The sequence below is a fragment of the Apodemus sylvaticus genome, chromosome X (assembly GCF_947179515.1).
Source record: "Apodemus sylvaticus chromosome X, mApoSyl1.1, whole genome shotgun sequence".
NCBI classification, from domain to species: Eukaryota; Metazoa; Chordata; class Mammalia; order Rodentia; family Muridae; genus Apodemus; species Apodemus sylvaticus.
Window position 1 is genome coordinate 132,239,013 of NC_067495.1, and position 19,262 is coordinate 132,258,274.

Sequence of the window (19,262 nt, forward strand, 5' to 3'; positions counted from 1 at the left end):
GTCTGATAACCTAAGGCCATGTGACGTCCCCTGGCGTTGGAGCCATGCCAGACACTCTGTTCATAAGTAAGCCTGGCAGTGAGGGGCTTTTATTCTCCCCAGTGTGAGTTGTCCTTATACCTGGCACTAGTTTTCAGAACGAAGCCTTTTGATTATTACCTAATCCTATTTCCAGAATATAGAGTCTGGGATCATGCTATGCTCCCCAAGGTTAGTGTAGCATGGATGCAAACAGATCTTTAGCCACTGGAGAGGATGAACTGCACCTGACTCTCATGGCAGTAAGGACCTTCCCTCATTCAGTGGAGCACCGACTCCCATGCCTCAGCCAGTGGGGAGACAAGCTGAGACATGGCTCCTTCTCACTGGAGCCCTGCTCTCTGCCTAGTGATGGAGCCAATCCAGAATCCTGTTCATGAGTACTGGCCTGGAAGAGCTGTGCTAAACTAGACCCTGTGTGACCCTTACATCCTAGGGGCTTGCACAGTCTCTGGAGGAGGGCAGTAGTATACTGCCACCCCTGAGGCTGGCATACAGATCTCAGCCTGGTTCTGGAGTTACTTTAGAGTCTCTGCCTCTGAGTGCTAGTTATTTAAGAGGCATACCATTTCTTCTCTCTCTCTCTCTCTCTCTCTCTCTCTGTGTGTGTGTGTGTGTGTGTGTGTGTGTGTGGTCTCACAACAGTGGGCCTAGCACAGGCTCTGCTTCTTGTAATATTAGGGTAGAGGCGATGTTTGAACAACTTGACCTAACACAGTTAGTTCCCAAAGCGACGCCTGCACGTTTAGGGCTTGCTGCAGTGATGTGGGAGCTTTGTGTGATGCAAGCTCCTTAATCTGCTGAGCCATCTCACTGGCCCACCGGTTCTAAGTTTCAAGTTTAAGGCCTTCATTTAATCCTATCTTGTCCCCAAGGGGACACACCCCTCCTTGCTCTGCAGTGCTAGGAGTTGAGATGCACAAGTGACAAGAGAATGCTTTTCTGTGCGCTTTCTTCATGAAGTGTTTTCATTTTCTAAAATTAAAAGCATGTACTGTGGTTCTTCCCTGACTCCATTGTCTTTTTTGAGCGAGCTTGGCCACTAGCTGAGTCCCAAGGCAGCTCCCTCTCTTCCTTTCCTTTCCCCTCTCCTCTCCTCTCCTCTCCTCTCCTCATCTTTTCTTCTCCTCCTCTTCTCCCCCACCTCACATTTCTCCGGCTAAGAATAAAACCAGCCTCATAAAATCAATTGGAAAAATGTTTCATCTCTTTCTGTCTTCCAGAAGAAATTCTGCTAATCCTCTAAAGATTATGTACAAGTGTCTGGGGAGCTTGAAGTGTCCTTTGTAGGTGTTTTTAAAATGACAAATTCATGTGACCTTTGATCCGTTGCTTTTTCCTGTGCAGGGCTTGGTGCTTGCTTGTTTCTGTTCAGTTCATCAGTTCATGCCTCTGGCTTTATAATTCTCACCCTCTGCTTCATGCTTATGGTTCACGGCTTTCTTCTTTATCAGAATCTTTCAAGGGGGACAAAGATGGAGGGCTCTCTTCTGTGTTCTCTGTGCTGTACATTTCTTCCTCAGCTCCACCTCAGCCTCCTTGTCCCACAAAATTTCATGTGTTGTATTCCATTGGTTCAAAGAATGTCTTCTGAACCCTCTCAGAGCTGCTTGGTTCAGATGTGCACTATTTCATTGCCAAGAGCTTGGAGTTTCTCCTTTTACCTTTCCATTGCATTCTAGCATGTAACCCAGCACCAGGCCCTACCCCCCCCCACCCCCACCCACCCCCATTGTGAAAGCTAGTGTTGGCCAGAGTCCTGGATCCTTCCTGTCAGGACAAAACCATTATGGTTCCTACTTTTGAGGAGTTTAAAAAATGAATTTCATGATTCATTTTCTAGTCAATTTCCATCTGTATGCCATGCACTTTTCAAAAGATTCCATGCTCTGTTGTTGCTGGGCAATGCATTAGACACAGTTTTTCAGTAACTGCACTAGTTTTCTGTCTTATATGAGTTACTACAGGCTTGTTGGTTAAAAACAACACAAATTTATCACTTGATATACGGAAGGTTAAAGTCAAAGGAAGTTCTGTCAACCTGACTCTTCTATAAGAGTTTTATAAGAGTTTCCATAACCCCGGAGAATCCAACCTCCAAGGAGGTAGAGACTGGAAGATCTCTGGGGTTCACTGGCCAGTCTGTATTAGTCACTTTTCTATTTCTGTGCTGAAAGAACATCACCAAAACCAACTCATGGAAGAAAGAGTTGATTTCAGCTCATGGTCTTAGAGACTCCATCGTGTTGGAGAGGCATGGCAGCAATCGGCAGGCATAGCAGCAGGAGCCAAAAACTGGGGGCTCACATCTTCAAACACAAGCAGGAAGCAGGGAGAGAAAGAGAAATAATATATATAAAGAGGGGAGGGAAGAGAGGAGAGCACTGGAATGGCACAAGGCTCTTAGTTTCAAAGCTATGCCCCTGACAAATCTCCTCTTACAAGGTTTGTCCCAACAGTACCACCAACTAAGAACCAAATGTTCAGATACTTGAAACAGGGGTGGGGGTGGGGCATTTGTCGTGGTAAACCACTGCACAGTGTAATCAAGTTGATTAGCTCTAGGCAAAAGAAAATGGATAGAACCCCAGAAAAAAATGATGCCTTCATGTACACATGCACATATGTAAACAAAATGAAGTCAGAAACAGGCCTCATTAGGTAAATAACAGGGTTCTATTCCAACTGCTCTCAGAAGAGTGCCTTCATTCCATACTTTCCAGCTTCGAGAGGGCTACCTCTGTTCCTTAGCTCCTGACTATAAATACCCATAGGGAGATAGATGTGTTTCTGCCAACCAGAGTGGAGTTTTTCAGTTCTTCTGTGTGTATGCTGATAGCCTGTCTAACAGTCCCATCAGTTGCTGCATTTGTTAAAGAGCCCATGGAGAACTGTGGATTTGTTTAGTCTTCCTTTGGGTTTGTCAGGTTTTGCTTTGAGTGTTTTGAAGCCCTGATCTTTGATGTGCTCTGTGGATCACTGTGTCAGCTTGGCATATTGAGCCTTTTGTCTTTATGCAATGTACGTCTTCATTCCTGGTAATATTTGAATATACACCCCGAAGCTTACTTTATCTGATTTTAATATAGCTACTCCTGCTTTGTTTGATCAGTGGCGAAGTGGCATACAATTGCCTTCCTTTCACTTTCAGCCTTCCAATATCAGTATATTGGAAGTGGTTTTTAGTCAAGAGCCATGCTAATTTACCCACTCTGCCGGTTTCAGACTTTCAATATATGCACCTACATTTACATTTAATAAAAAGCTGATACACTAGAGCTGAACTCTTCGTTGTATTGTGTGTTTTCTCTCGGTTTTGGCTTTTATTAAGGCAAAGCTCATATCATTTTAAATGAAATATCTCAAAATGTACACTTTAATAACATTTTGTACACTCACACTGTTCAACTGCATCTATGTGTCTGTCATTGCGCATATCAGTGAGGGAAAGAACCATGTTCCCTCTAAGCAGGTGTTCTCTATACCCGAGCCCTTTCTCTGCCACTGATCCACACTAAGCTTTTTTATTCCTCTGTGAATTTGCCTCTTTGAAGTATTTCATATCAATGAGCTTTTGAGACTAGATTCTCTTAATTACTATTCTGTTGTCAAGGTTCATCGGCAGTCTATATCAATAATTCACTTTTTTTTTTTTTGAGACAGGTTTTCTCTGTGTAGCCCTGGCTGTCCTGGAACTCACTCCATACACAAGGCTGGCCCTGAACTCAGAGATACACCTGCCATTGCCTCCCAAGTGCTGGGATTAAAGGCATGCTCCACCACCACCCGGCAATTCACCTCTTTAAAAATTTTTTTTTTGTTCATTCAAGATAGGGTTTACTCTGTGTGACCCTGGCTGTCCTGGATCTCTCTGTGTAGTCCATGCTAGCCTCAAACTCACAGAGATCCACCTGCCTCTGCATCCTGAGTTCTAGGATTAAAGACATGCACCACCACTGCCCAGCTCTCTTTATAATATTTTATAATTGCTTATGTATATGAGTGTTTTCCAAGCATGCATATATATGCAACATGTGTGTGCCTAGTGCTCACAGATGTCAGAAGGTGTCACATCCCCTGGAACTGGATTGTGTGAACCAACATGCAGATGCTGGGAACTGAACCTAGGTCCTCTGAAAGAGTAGCAAGTGCTCTAATCACTGAACAATCTGTCTAGTCCCAATTTAAATATTTAAATAAGCACAATAAACATTGATAGAAAGTAAACATGAACACCAAAAAATTCTTACATTGGATATTTTAAGTTTAATCAATATCATGAAACTCTGCATATCTGTGTCTTTTCCTTGTGCTGGTGAAGGACCTACTTCATGCTGTCTAAATGCTCTACCAATCTACTTGTAAGACAGATGAGCCCAGTTAACCTGTCATATTCTACTACCACTTTTCAACACTGTCTCAGTGTTTCTCAATATTCTGAGCCAAAAGTATGCTTTGTAATTAGAAAACAATTATATATATTGTTTCTGTAATATATTTTGTAAAAATATGGGTTACAAGATAATGTCTTGATACTATTTTATCATAGATGATACATACCAAGCTATTTTTTAAGATTTATTTATTTATATGCTTATTTATTTTTATGTATGTGAGTACACTGTAGCTGTCTTCAGACACACCAGAAGAGGGCATCAGATCCCATTACAGATGGTTGTGAACCACCGTGTGGTTGCTGGGAATTGAACTCAGGACCTCTGGAAGAACAGTCAGTGCTCTTAACTGCTGAGCCATCTCTCCAGCCCACATACCAAGCTACATTTAATACATTTCTCAACACATGAAAGTCTTTGTGTAGTAAGAACATTTAATACATTTTCTTGGGTCAACTTTTAAAAAGTCCTCATTTTTAAGTATGATTTGTATGCTGTCCAATATTTGGTAAAAACCCAGAAGGATTGCCCTGAGGGTGTAGCTCTATTAGAGTGCTTTCTTGCCTACTGTTCACAAAGCCCTGAGTTAACACACTGGATATGATAGCATTTAGGAAGTACAAGCTGGAGGAACAAAACTTGAAGACCTGTAGGCATAATTTTTGGGGGGCTACTTTAATTGGGTTCTATTATCTACCACCCTTTAAACCCTTATTCCAACCCAGTTTCTTCCAACCCTTCAATGCTAGGAAGGAGAGAAAGAAGGTTAGAGGGGGAAAGGGGTATAGGCCTCTTTAGACTACTTCCTGCTGATTAAGGGCATTAAGTTCCTTGGGGCAAGTCCAATCCATTGCCAGGATATATCCAACCAGCACCCCAGCACCCCAGCACTCCACCAGCCCAGCAATCCAGCAACCCAGCAATCTACCAACCCAGCAGTCCACCAACCCAGCACTCTACCAACCCAGCACTCCAGCAACCCAGAAATCCACCAACCCAGCACTCCACCAACCCAGCACTCCAGCAATTCAGGAATCTAACAAAAGCAAGCATAACAGCAGGGACCATCAGTGGGAGCAACAGCTACCACAGGCCCTCTCAGGGCTCTGGCATTCATATCCTCTCAAGAGTCCCCAGAGTTCAAAAGGTAAACTATCAGCAGCTGGTAAAAATCACACCCCTCCTAGAACATGAGAAAAATGGTCAGCAGCCCATTTCCCACATGTGGTCAATTCCCAGCAACCACATGGTGGCTCACAACCATCTGTAATGGAGTCTCTGGTACCCTCTTCTTTTGAAAAAAAAAAAAGGCATGTGCTATCTTGCCTGGATCTAAGCTTAAACACACACACACACACACACACACACACATTCTCATAACTAGATTTTTAAAGAAACCAAAATTCTCACTATACAGACCAATCTTTGGTTCAAAATTAATCTGGGCTACATTAAACCCTTATCTGAAACACACACAACACCAGCACCAGCGCCAGCACCACAAAAATCTGAAGAAGTTTATTATCACTGAATCTCTTTTTAAAAAGAAAGTTCGATTTCAGTGCTGGAGAAAGGGCTCAGCAGCTAAGAGCAGCTGTTGCCCTTGCAGAAGACAAGGGTTTAATTCCTAGAACTAATGTTACAATATCTCCAGTTCTAGAGGACTTAATGCCTCTGGTTACTGCTTGCATGTGATACACATACATACATACAGGCCAAATATTCATACACACAAAATGTTTTGTTTTTTAATTAGTTAAAAGGAAAGTACACCAGATCCCTTGTGCTGGAGCTACAGGGAACTGGGAGCCCCTAGTATGGATGTTGGGCACTGAACTTAGGTCTTCTGCAGGAGTAGCCAACTCTTTTAACCATGAATTATAAAACCATGTGTTTTGCTTCACTGTACTTCACATTGTATTTCAAATGACAAAAAGTGGTCTTTGTGTCACTTGGTAAGTCAAAATTCCCTAACCCAAGTTTTCTCCATGTAGCTGTCACACTCTATGAACGCCTAAGCCATAGTCTATAAAAAAAATCTACAAAAATGAGAGCTTTCTTACACATTTTGAACTATTGAAGAAGACTCAAGTGAACAAAGCTTTTGATGTGAGGAGCTACTCCTGAATTTAAACTGGAAATTTTGGTCAGGCAGTGGTAGCGCACACCTTCAATCCCAGCACTCAGGAAGCAAAGACAGATGGGTCTCTAAGTCCAAGGCCAGCCAGGGTTTTACAGAGAAACCCTTTTTCAATAAGACAAGAACGAGGGCTGGAGAAAAGGCTCTGTGGCAAAGAGCACTGGCTGCTATTCTCAAAGATCTGGGTTCAATTCCTAACACTCACATGGGAACTTACAACTGTCTATAACTCCAATCCCAGGGAATCCAACACTGTTATACAGACATACATTCAAGCAAAACATCAATGTATATAAGAATAAATAAGGTTATAAAAAGAAAAGCAAAACAAACAAAAAATCATGGAAACTTTGAATTAATGTTTTCCCTGCAAATGACTTTTGTTCTTAAAAGTACTCAGAACACTGCAAAGTTTTCTTTAATAACTCTTCAGACTTCCCTCAGCTTCTGTAGCACAAAAAAGTTGAAATCACCATTTTGCTCAGAAATTATACTAAGGAGGCGGAATAAGTTGGTACAGTAGCAGAAAGACCCATAAAGAAGATACCACACAAGAATCTAACAGAAAACCTCTGAGAATCCAACATAAAAACTCTGAAAATCATAGTACAGTTTTCTGACATTTTGTCCTGAGGCATCAAAGAGCATGAGGACTTGACCAAGAGAGAGCTGCAGCCTTGGGGTGGGGGGCAGGGGCAATGCTCTGTAACAAGAGGGACCCAAAGCAACCTTAGCTCTTTACCCAACTGACTCTCAACCTTCCAAAGCTCCTACTAGAACTAGAGCTCACTGATCAGACTCATCCTTTCCTCCTAACTAGTGGGAAAACATCCTGAGGGAAGTATGAACACCTCCTTTTCTTTAAAATTTTGTTACGTCAAGTTATGCAAGGTCATTTTCATGGAAGCCTTTAATGTGCCTTGAGCATTTTCTACCCCTATACTGGCTATTCTACCTTGTTTTCCTGGCATCTCCTCTTCATTGTAGCTCTTTGTTCCCCTAGAGCAGTGGTTCTCAACCCTCCTAATGCTGTCACCTTTGTGGTGACAGCATTAGGAGGCTCCTCACATTGTGGTGACCCCCAACTATAAAATTTTTATCGTTTCTACTTCATTGTTTCTACGCTTTTGCTACTGCTGTGATTAATAATAGAAATATCTGATATACAGGCTGATATGGGACCCACAATGGATTTGATACCTGCAGGTTCAGAACTGCTGCCTTAGACATTTCATTTCTGCTTTCTGGTCATCTGTACATAGATGTTTTTGTGAAAAATAAATCTTGGAGCCCCAAATGAGAGAAAACATGGCACATTTCTCCTTCTGAGACTGGCTAGATTCCCTTCATGTGATTGTCTCTAGTAATGGGAGTTCTGAGGTTAAAAAATAGCCAGCAGAGCAAAAGAAATAATTAAGCACTGAAGAGATAGCAACTAGAATGGGAAAAAATCTTTGCTGGCTACACATCTGACAGAAGAGTCATACCTAGAATATACAAAGAACTCAAAAGTGTTAAGGACATGTGGCAATTGATTTATAGTAGCTTACAACCATGTGTAGTTTCTGTTCTGACATCCTCTTCTGATCTCCATGGACAACAGACACCCTAGGACATATGTCCATGCAAAAAACCCATACACATAAAGTAAAAATTAAAATATCTTTTTTTGGGGATTTGGTTTTTCCAGACAGGGTTTCTCTGTGCAGTCCTAGCTGTCTTGGAACTCACTCTGTAGACCAGATGGGTCTCGAACTCAGAAATCCACCTGCCTCTGTATCCCAAGTGCTAGGATTACAGGCATGCACCACCATGCCCAGCTAAAATTAAAATATCTTAAAAACTAAATGGCAAGAAATAAAACAACTGAATGGTTTAATGAAATGAGCAGACTGTTCTCAAACAAGAAGTACAAATGGCCAATAAACATATGAAACAGCTAAGAAAGCTGATAGAGTTCATTCTAGAGGCAGTGAATGGGACCTGGGAGAGTGGAGTGGATAAACGAGGCAGTCTAAAGTCCCATGCAATAGCCAACTTTATTCAGAGCATCAGACAGTTTATCCTCTGAGAGTTAAGAGAAGTCACAGGAGTAAAGTGTCCAATCACAGGGCCAAGCCACAGGAGGCAGGAGAGCTGCACTGCACGGAGTGGGCAAAGTCCCATGTGGCAAATACATCTTTTTTTTCCACTGAAGCATTCAAATAACAAGATCCAATAGTAATGAATAGTCTTGAAGTAAACTCACCTTTTTCTGTTACAACCAAGAGGGACACAAAACCATAACCTAAGAAAAAACTGAGGGCACAGGACTCTTGTTTTGGTTTCTTGGAGCTTTCTCATAAGCACTCAGAAAGAGTCTATTGTTGGACCATGTTCTAACACTTAGCCATAAAAGAAAGAAATACAAATAAAAACTACATTGTGACTCCATTTCACCCCAGTCAGAATGTCAGATGTCAACAGAACAGGAAGATCCGCAGTGCTGACTGGGGTGAGAGGAATCTCACAAGGCCCCGTCTCTAAATAAGGAGCATTCTTTCATTCTCAATAGGTCATTCAAGCCCATATAGTCAGCTACACACACACAGACACACACACACACACACACACTCAAATATAGATGTATAAGTTAAACGTAATAATAATTAAAGAACTTATGAATTTGGGAGGAAGCGGAAGGACAGAGGAGTTGGAGGAGGGAGAGGGCAGAAATGATCAAATATGGTACCCATGTGTGACATTCTCAAAAAAAAAAAAAAACAATTTTTTATAAGTCTTGGCTAGAGAGCTATCTCAGTGGATAAGATGTTTGCTGCACAACTTGAGGATCTAAGTTCATTCACTGGCCAGCCAGTCTAGCTAAGGAAACAGCAGTCATCTACAGTTTCCAAGTCTCTATCTCGAGAAAATAAGGTGGAGAAAAACAAAAGAAGACACTAGACATTGACTCAACCTCTGTCCTTTGCACATGCTTACATGCATGAGCACACACACACAAAGATAACATTTTTTTTTAATTTGACTGAGTATTTCTATGTAACTCAGGCTGGCCTGGAACTTAAAATCCTCCTGCCTCAGGGGCTGGTGACATCGCTCAGCGGTTAAGAGCACTGACTACTTTTCCAAAGGTCCTGAGTTCAAATCCCAGCAACCACATGGTGGCTCACAACCATCTGTAATGAGATCTGACTCTCTCTTCTGGTGTGTCTGAGGACAGCTACAGTGTTCTTACATACAATAATAAAAACATCTCTGGGTTGAAGCAAGCGGGGAGCGAGCAGGGTTGACCAGAGCAAGAAGAGGTCCTAAATTCCATTCTCAGCAACCGCATGAAGACACACCCATCTGTACAGCTACAGTGTACTCATATACATAAAATAAATCATTAAATAAACAAACAAACAAACAAAAACCTCCTGTCTCTACTATTCTAAGTGCTAGGATTGCCGGCAAACACACCTGGCTTAAAGACAATCTTCATAAAAGTAGCTACAGAAATAAAAAAAGGAACAAATTATCTTCATAAACAGCAGACTAGGTCTTCAAACTGGAATCTGTAGCCTACCCCAAAACCCTTCGCTATCTTTTAAAGCTAAAATTGTGGCCATTTTATGCCTTCAGTTGTTTTCATTCCCGTTCCCATTTACAATTTCCCACAATTGTTTTCAGTGCCGTAGGCTTCCATATTCTGAGCAGGTTCCTCAGGCAGAGGTCTGTCCTCAGCAGGAGGCATTAGGGCATGGTGGAAATAGCAGGGCTCTGCTTCTAGCAAGCTGGGTAACCTTGAGCAAATTAGTTCCCCCTTCAAAAGCCCAGTGATGTTTCTCATCAGTGAAATGTATCCATTTTATAGGGTTGATGTGGCAATTATGTGAAAATTGCTTTTACTGCAATATCTATTATGATATAGGTGTTCCAGGAAATGCAGTCAATGTCCTCTTTCTGTTTGTTTGGCTTTTATTTTAAAAAAAATACTTAAGACAAATTTTTTATTTCATAGAAAAACTGAGGGAAAAACAGACTTCTAATCCCCCACTCCTCACCCACACCCCTACTCCGCAGCCTCCCGGTATCATCTTTTAAGAAGTAAAAATCTCCAGTCAGGTATGATGTTGTGCGTCTGCAATTCCAGCATTCAGGGAGGGTCAGAAGTTCAATGTCATCCTCTGCTATGTAGCACACTCAGTGCCACCCTAGGCTACATGATTTCTTGCCCCAAATGTATTTTTAAGGACTAAAAAGATGTCTAAGTCAGTAAAATACTCGCCAAGCCAAGTATGAAGATCTAAGTTCAGATCCACAGTGGTATACACCTCAGCTTTGGGAAGGCAGAGGCAGGAGAATTCCTGGGCCTCCTGGGCAACAGTCTAACCAGTCAGCAAACTCCAGGTTTGGTAAGAAACCCTCTCTCAAAAAATAAGGCGAAAGGTTGGTGAGATACCTCAGCAGGTTAAGGCAACCACTGCCAAACCTAAAGATCCGTGTTTGACCTCTAGGATCTACATGGTGGGAAGGGAGAACCTACTCCTGCAAGTTGTCCTCTGACCCATCTCTCTGTCTCGCTGTCTTTGTCTCTGTCTCTCTATCTGTGTTCACTCTCTCTCTCTCTCTCTCTGTCTCTCTCTCTCTCTCTCTCTCTCATACACACACACACACACACACACACACACACACACACACACACACACTAAATGTATCAAAAACTAAGGTGAAGACTGTTTGAGGTGGATACCCAGGTGCACATACATCTATACCCGCACACACAAGAAGGGGCATTAACACAAAACATTTTTTCCTTTTATTGAAAAAGGATTTTATTCTCACATGCTATATCCTGATTATGGCTTCCCTCCCTCTACTTCTTCCAGTTCTTCCCCACCTCCCCTTCCATCTGGATCCACCCTCTTCCCATCTCTCATGAAAAAAACAAGTTTCTAAAGGATAATTTAAAAAAAAAATAGTAAAATAAAACAAAAACAGTCACATAAATGTTGGACAAAACAAACCAACAGAAGGAAAAGAGCCCAAGAGAAGGCACAAGGAGCAAAAACCCACCTGTTCACACACTTGGGAAACCCATAAAAATACTAAATTGGAAGCCATAATGTAGACACAAAGGACCTGTGGGGAAAAGGAGAAAAGAAAAATATATATAAATAAAATAATATAAAAATAAAAATATTGGGGCTGGAGAGATGGTTCAGTGGTTAAGAGCACTGACTGCTCTTCCAGAGGTCCTGAGTTCAATTCCCAGCAACCACATGGTGGTTCACAACCATCTGTAATGTGATCTGACGCCCTCTTCTGGTGTGTCTGAAGACAGCTACAGTGTACTCACATGTAATAAATAAATAAATCTTTAAAAATTCAAGATAAAATATTTTTAGAAAGAAAGAAAGAAAGAAAGAAAGAAAGAAAGAAAGAAAGAAAGAAAGAAAGGAAGGAAGAAAGAAAGAAAGTCAGTCCTGACACTATATTATGAGACAAAGAACCTCCAAAGATGCTGTGACTTCATTTTCTGTTGACCTTCTTCTGCTGGGCATGCAGCCTACTCTCAAGAGTAGTTGGTTTCCTCTGTGAACCATCCTAGGAGAATAGATTTCCATTTGGAAGTGGCTATCCATTGAAGATAGCTTCTGTGTTAGGAATGGATGCTCTCTTTTGTAAAACTTTCCTGGGTCATGGTATCTATTCAAAGCAACAGAACACTGACTAAGACACTCTCTAGATCAACAAGATTGACACACGTATGAATGCACAGAGACCAAGGCGGCATGCACAGGGCCTGTATGGGTCTGTACCAGATGAGGTCCTAGAGCGGAAGGGACAAGTAGACACATGCTCTGTCTCCCCCATTATTTGGAAATTTCATATAGAGAAGCTTTATATGTGTATATATTTTGGGAAGTTTCTATGGTATTAGGTCTGATGCTATCTTTCAAATGATCCTAAATTTTAGCTGTCTTTCCCCATATTTCCTCTCTATAGGATAATCTAAGGATAATCTAAATAAAAACAAGTGGGGAAAGAAAAGGGATCAGAAGACAGGCAGGTCAAATAGGGAGGGCTGTTAAAAAGTGAAATGTTTTCTTTTTGCATATCTACATTGAGAATGAAGACCACTTTCAGTTGTCACATTGTAGGGATTCCAGAAAATGTCACTACCACAGTTATGGTGAAGGGCTCCAGAGGAAGCCTTTGAAAGGTGTTGAACCACATCAACGTGGAGGTTATGAGTTGAATTTAAGATGGGGAAACAGAAGGACCCTTGTGTGAAAATATCTGGAGTCACTTATAGAATGTGATGGAAGGAATTACCCCGGCTTCAGTTACACCATGAGGTCTTTGTATCCACCCTCCATTATCAATGCTGTTGGTTTTTTTCAAATCAATATTGTTATTCAAGAGAATGGATCTCTTGTTAAAATCTAAAACTCATTTGGCTGACAATTTCATCCACGGGAGAAGAGGATGGGTCAGGAAACCTGGAGCTGGACTGGGTGGACCCTTCGAACTGGATAAGCTCTCAAGGGCCCCCAAGTGGGCCTGGAATGGGGCCAGGGGTTGGACAAGGCTCAGAGGTGTTGGGAATCTTCCCATGTACTCCACTGTGATGGTTTGTATATGCTCAGCCCAGGGAGTGGCACTATTTAGGAGGTGTGGCACTTTTGAAGTAGGTATGTCACTGTGGCCATGGGCTTCAAGATCCTCATCTTAGCTGTCTGGAAACCAGTCTTCTGCTAACAGCTTTCAGATGAAGATGTAGAACTCTCAGCTCCTCCTGAAAAAATGCCTGTCTGGATGCTGCCATGTTCCTGCCTTGATGATAATGACCTGAACCTCTGAACCTGTAAGTCAGTCCAATTAAATGTTCATATAAGAGTTGCCTTGGTCAGGGTGTCTGTTCACAGCAGTAAAACCCTAAGACACCCATCACCCACCATAAGAGTCCTGTGGAGGAGTAACCTATTGTGAACCTTAGGCTGGACTGGGCCTAGTGCCCCAAGTTGACCTGGAGACTTTGCAGCCTGAGGCCAGGCAGGAGCACGAGTAGACAGCAACTTGGAGAGTGCCTCCCTTGGGCACTGTACTGTCCACTCCAGTGCTGTGAAGTTAGAGAAGATGGAACCAAGTCCCCAGGAGTCCCAGGACATGAAAGCCCTGCAGACAGAACTAGAGAAGTTCGCCAAACTGCTGAAGCAGAGGAGGATCACCTTGGGGTACATCCAGGCCGACATGGGACTCACCCTAGGTGTTCTCTTTGGAAAGATGTTCAGCCACACCACCATCCGCGACTTTAAGGCCCTGCAGCTCAGCTTCAAGAAGTGGATATTAGCCCCGAAGCTCTGAATACCCAAGACACAACTCATATATCAAATCATTCCCAAGAAGAAGGAAGGAGAGGGCCCTGGTCCTGGAAAGGCTTGATGCAGCATTGTAGGGGATTGCCAGGACAGAGAAGTGGGAGGGGGTTGATTAGGGAACGGGTGGAGAGGAGAGGGCTTATGGGACTTATGGGGATGGGGGGGCCGGGAAAGGGGAAATCATTTGGAATGTAAATAAAGAATATAGAAAAGAAAACAAACAAACAAACAAAAAGCCCAAGAACTTGTGTAAACTGCGGCCGCTGCTGGAGAAGTGGGTGGAGGAAGCGGACAACAATGAGAACCTTCAAGGAGGAAGGTATGCAAAGCAGAAACCCTGGGCAGAAGAGAATGAGAAAGCGGATGAGCACTGAGAACCCCGTGAGGAGGAGCCTGAAGAACAGTTTCTGCTGTGCCCGACAGCAGGTCAGCAACATCTCCAATCAGCTTGGGCTGGAGAAGGGTGTGGTCCGTGCGTGGTTCTGTAACCTGCGCCAGAAGGGCAAAGGCAGATCAAGCATGGACTAATCCCAACAAGTACGAAGCTTCGGGGTCTCCTTTGGGGATGGGCTATATTCTTTCCTCTGCTTCCAGGGCCCCATTTTTCGTGCCCCGGGATATGAAAGCCCCATTTCACCACACTCTACTCCCTTTTCGAGGGGATAGGGCCTTTCCCTCTGTTCCTGTCACTACTCTAAGCTCTCCCATGTATTCAAGCTGAGACTGCCTGGGATGAGGTGAGCCTAGGGAAAGGATGAAGAAAGCCTGGAGCCACCACAGCTTTGGGATCAAGTTCATTGAGACCGAGGAGAGGTTAAAGCACAAGAAGGGTAGGGGAAGACGCAGCTATGCTGTTGAGTGAGAGCCATTGCTCGTCATTTTGTTCTTGAATTGACAGTAAAAGAAAATATTGAATTTGTTCCAATTTTAGCAACCCACAGAAGTTAGAAACCAAAAGTATTCTAAAACCTTTTGGATAGGGTCTATGTTTCTGCAAAAGGAACCGAGCTGAAAATTACAATTCGAGTAATCCAGCTCCATAAACAAGGTGTTGAATGAGAAGAGCAATTTGGGATCTTTTTAAGAAAAGATGTCTATTGAAAAAAAAACCCGAAATAAATGCAAATGCTGTTCATGTAATTCACTGTGAATAGACAGATGAGGGAAAATCCTGCAATTTCTCCTGCTGATGCGCACATAGCAAGTGTGTGTTGTACATAGAAAGCTATTGATCCTGCAATATGTGAATATATACCACTAAGGATATTTTTAATACAAATATATTAAACATACCAGTCAAATCATCCAGGCTGCCAGAATAAAAGTAAAACCTGACTACTACACACAGCATACAACAAATCCACCTTAAACATTGAAAGGCAAAGACCACAGAGAGGTACCTTCTGCCTGGAAAGGTTGATGAAGCTGTGCTTCTGTAAAAGCTTTACTAGAGATACAGCAGAATAAATAGAAGACCAAGGGAACTGTCAAAGTCTGGTTTTCCACTATGCCATGAAGCCACAGTAAAGCCTGAAACTTTGAAACTACTGATGGAGAATGAAGAGAAGCACTTTAAGATGCTGATGAAGGACCATCTCAGCTGGTAGAGTACTTGCCAAATGTATAAAGCTCTGAGTTCCATTCCCAGAACCACATAAAGCTGGCATGCTCGTAGACACCTGCATGGTCAGAATGGGGGAGTTAGAAGGAAAAGGATCAGGAGTTACAGACCAGCCTTAGCTAAATAGTGAATTTGAGGCAACCCTGGGCTATATGAGACTGTCTCAATTAAAAAGAAAAGGTATGGGGCTGCAGAGATGGCTCAATGGTTAAGAGCACTGACTGCTCTTCCAGAGGTCCTGAGTTCAGTTCCCAGCAAACACATGGTGGCTCACAACCATCTGTAATGGGATCTGATGCCCACTTCTGGTGTGTCTGAAGACAGCTACAGTGTACTCATATATAATAAATAAATAAATCTAAAAATAAAGAAAAGAAAAGAGAAGAAAAGGTATAAGTATAAGCAATGACTTCCTGAAAAGGATACAAATGGCTCCAGAAATAATGGCAAGAATTGATTAATGGCATTGTAGCAGATGAGGACACATCTTCTGTGGACACCCAAGGTGGCTCATTGGTAAAGGCCCTTGCTTCCAAGCCTAAGGACTTGAGTTCAACCCCAAGGTTTCCACTGTAGAAGGAGAGATTCAATTCCCAAAGGTTGTCCTTCGACCTTCTCATGCTTGTTGCTGTGGTTTGGGTATCCCACTCCCATACAATAAAAAACTAAATGTTAAAAGTGATCTTTACAGTAAGGGAAACAGCCAGGTGAAGAGACAACTTAAATCAGAGGGAAACTTTGCCAGGTATTTGTCGAATATAAAAATAAGTTTAAGAAATTAGGCAGAACTAGAGAGATGGCTCAATAACTAAGAACAGTTCTAAGTGAAAGTAGGAGGACCAGAGTTAGGATTCCAGCACCTATGTGACAAGTGTGGTATTTTACACACACCTGTAACCACAGAGCCTAGGAGAGGAGAAGACAGAAGGATCTGTGGGGCTTGATGGCTTCTGGCCTAGATTCAGAGAGACCTCATCTCAAAGAAATAGGCAAAGCCAGCCATCCAGCGCCATCTTCTGCCCTCTGCATGTACACAAGGCAGTTCCTACACATGCACATGCACTCATACACAGACACAAATACTTACATATGAAAATAAGGAAGAAATAAATAAAATAATTTTAAATATGACCCCAAAGACCAGGAAACCCAATCAATAACTGGACAAATGAATAGGTAAGTCTCAAATGCACAAATAGGCAATAAAGATAATGAAAAAAATATTCAACATTTTTAGCCATTGTATTAACTATTTTTCCATTGCAATTTCAGAGGGATAAGAGTCCACCATGGGCCAGGCAGTGGTGTTGAACATTTGTTTTGTTTTGTTTTGTTTTGTTTTTTGGATTTGGTTTTTTCGAGACAGGGTTTCTCTGTATAGCCCTGGCTGTCCTGGAACTCAGTCTGTAGACCAGGCTGGCCTCGAACTCAGAAATTCGCCTGCCTCTGCCTCCCATTTGCTGGGATTACAGGCGTGTGTGCCACCACCACCTGGCTGGTGATGAACATTTTTAATCCCAGCACTCAGGAGGCAGTAGTGAGATTGAGGTCTGCTTGATCCACAGAGCAAGTTCCAAGACAGCCAGGGCTACACAGAGAAACTCTGCCACAAACAAAAAACAAACAAACAAACTCAGACTTCATCATGGCTAGGAGGCAGCAGACATGGTAGCAGGAAGCTGAGAGCTCACATCTTACAAAACAAGCAGGAGGCAGCAGTAAGGGCAAACTGGAAATCAGGCATTCAAATTCAATGAAAACCTCTCATTCAAAGCACCACAGGCAGCAAGGAAGCATGAATCAAGCCTGTGGTGAGAGCTGGATGTGCACTCACGAAGGGCAGGCAGGAGGACGCCACAAGTTCAAGCCCAGCCTGATCTACACAGAGAGGCTTGTTTGTTTGTTTGTTTGTTTGTTTTATAAAAAAAAGTACCAAAATTTCTTGTTCCAATTAGAATGGCCATTTTCAAGAAAACAAAGAACTAGTACTGGCAAGGTTGTGAGGCTCATAAAAGAAAACCAAATCTAGGTTTGAAAGACTTTTTTTTTTTTTTTTAAATTAAGCCGGCAGTGGTGGCACAAGCCTCTAATCCCAGCACTCTGGGAGGCAGAGGCAGGCAGATTTCTGAGTTTGAGGCCAACCTGGTCTACAGAGTGAATTCCAGGACAGCCAGGGCATCACAGAGAAACTCTGTCTCAACAAAACCAAATCCAAAAAACAAAAAAAAAAATTAGGACCTACATATTTTTATTTTTGTGTATATGTGCACCATGTATACTTGGTGTTTATGGAAGCCAAACGAGGGTATTGGATCCTTTTGCTCGTGAGGTGCTGTGTGGAAGCCAAACTCAGGTCCTTTAGAAGAGCAGCAATTGCTCTTAACCACTGAATCATCTCTGCAGCCACACTTAAAAATACCTTTAGACTACATTTATTCATTTTATGTGCATGTGTGTGGGTGTGCCTATGCCATGGCATGCGTGAGGAGGTGTGAGGACAACCTGCAAGAGTTGATCCTCTGCTGCAGTGTGGGTCCCACAGAAAATACAACTCAGACAGCTCATCCATCAGGCTTGGCAGCAAGCTCCTCTATCCACAGAACCATCCCAAAGCCCTCAAACGCACTTTTGCTGGGATTGTAAATTACTTAAAGCAGTGTAGAAACCAGTATGAAGATTCCTTAACAAACTAACAATAGAGCTACCATATGACCCTGCTAGACGGAGCCTATGTGTCTACCTGAAGCAACCATAGACACCACCGTACTACAGAGTCCTGAGCACCATTTTCTTCTGCACTATTTACCATAACAGTACAATCAGCCTTGGTGCCCATCAGCAGATGAGTAGATAAAGAAAATGGGTTGGGGGCTGGAGAGATGGCTCAGAGGTTAAGAGCACTGACTGCTCTTCCAAAGGTCCTGAGTTCAAATCCCAGCAACCACATGGTGGCTCACAACCATCTGTGATAAGATCTGGCGCCCTCTTCTGGAGTGTCTGAAGACAGCTACACTGTACTTACACATAATAAATCTTTAAAAGAAAGTGTGTGAGCCAGTCGGTGGTGGCGCACTTCTTTAATCCCAGCATATGGGAGGCAGAGGCAGGCGGATTTCTGAGTTTGAGGTCAGCCTGGTCTACAAAGTGAGTTCCAGGACAGCCAGGACTATACAGAGAAACCCTGTCTCGAAAAAAAAAATGTCTGAGCAACAAAACCATGTCATTTTCAGGAAAGTGGACAGAACTAGAGATCATAATGTTAAATAAAATACAACAGACTGAGAAAGAAAAAAATGATATATTTATTATCGTGTGGCATCTTAAATATAAAGAGAGACATGAAAGCAGAAAGGGGATTCCTGGGAATGTAGAAGGGAATCAGGGGCAGGGAGATAAGTGAGAACAGGATCAAAGGATGGATATTTATATATCAAACTGACGCAAAGAATCTCATTAATTTACACAGTTAATATATGCTAATTTAAAAAGGTTTGGCACATTAATTTTAATATTAATATGAAATTTAAAAGTGCCAAGAATAAGCAACATGATCTCAAAAATAGAAGAGTAGTGGCAGGTGGATTTGATTTGGTGGGATTCCAGGCAAGGCTAAAGAGCAGGTGGATAAACTAAAGAAAGGCAATAGGACCCTGGGTGCCAGTAACAGTGACCATTCATTGCAATGCTACTCTAAGGCAATT

The 19,262-nt window shown here is 42.5% G+C and overlaps 1 pseudogene; it reads left to right on the forward strand.

Moving 5' to 3' along the window:
* Positions 1-12,350: 12,350 nt before the first annotated feature.
* Positions 12,351-14,661, forward strand: LOC127674687 (POU domain, class 5, transcription factor 1-like; annotated as a pseudogene).
* The last annotated feature ends 4,601 nt before the right edge of the window (positions 14,662-19,262 follow it).